The sequence below is a fragment of the Rhinopithecus bieti genome, unplaced genomic scaffold (assembly GCF_001698545.2).
Source record: "Rhinopithecus bieti isolate Rb0 unplaced genomic scaffold, ASM169854v2 scaffold_83013, whole genome shotgun sequence".
Lineage (NCBI taxonomy): Eukaryota > Metazoa > Chordata > Mammalia > Primates > Cercopithecidae > Rhinopithecus > Rhinopithecus bieti.
Genome location: NW_016830366.1, coordinates 286,731 through 287,485, shown reverse-complemented (window position 1 = coordinate 287,485; position 755 = coordinate 286,731). Strand labels below are relative to the sequence as shown.

At 52.1% G+C, this 755-nt stretch overlaps 1 long non-coding RNA gene across 1 annotated transcript in view; it reads left to right on the top strand.

Annotated features, from left to right (window-relative positions):
* The first annotated feature begins 201 nt into the window (after positions 1-201).
* Positions 202-755, top strand: part of LOC108524349 (uncharacterized) — a 3,363-nt gene continuing 2,809 nt past the window's right edge. The window contains exon 1 of the long non-coding RNA XR_001884029.1: positions 202-311. This is a non-coding gene — a long non-coding RNA (uncharacterized LOC108524349). The remainder of the gene's footprint in view (positions 312-755) is intronic.

Genomic DNA, 755 nt, shown 5'->3' with positions numbered 1-755 from the left:
GAAAGAGACATGCAGATGGCGCCCAGCCACAGGATATACCTGCTTCCTCACCCAGCAAATTTCCTCACCCTATTGAGTCCTGAACCAGAAGGAAGCCAGGTGATGGTGGCCAGCATTTGAATCTTGTAGACTGTTGGCACTAGATTCTGAGGGCAATTGTGAGTCACTATAGTAACCATGACTTCACTTGGTACCGAACCAATAAGGCCCTGGGACTCAGGGAAAGAGAGAGAGTGCCAAAGCGTGTTTCCTCTTACTGTTTACCCTCTGGTCCAGATCGTTCTTAAAAAGCAACCTGAGTGGCCTGACAGGTAAAATATCCTGATATACCAAGATCATAGAGCATCCTGTTGTGCCATTACCTGACTAACCTATCTGATAAACCCCAACCCTGTTTGGTAATCAGGGGAGGGTATGGGAGAGTCATTTGTTCAAACTGATACAGAGACACTATAGAGGAATGGGTAGCGAGGCCGGGCGCGGTGGCTCAAGCCTGTAATCCCAGCACTTTGGGAGGCCGAGACGGGTGGATCACGAGGTCAGGAGATCGAGACCATCCTGATCTACACGGTGAAACCCCGTCTCTACTAAAAAATAGAAAAAACTAGCCGGGCGAGATGGCGGGCGCCTGTAGTCCCAGCTCCTCGGGAGGCTGAGGCAGGAGAATGGCATAAACCCGGGAGGCGGAGCTTGCAGTGAGCCGAGATCGCGCCACTGCACTCCAGCCTGGGCGACAGAGCTAGACTCCGTCTCAA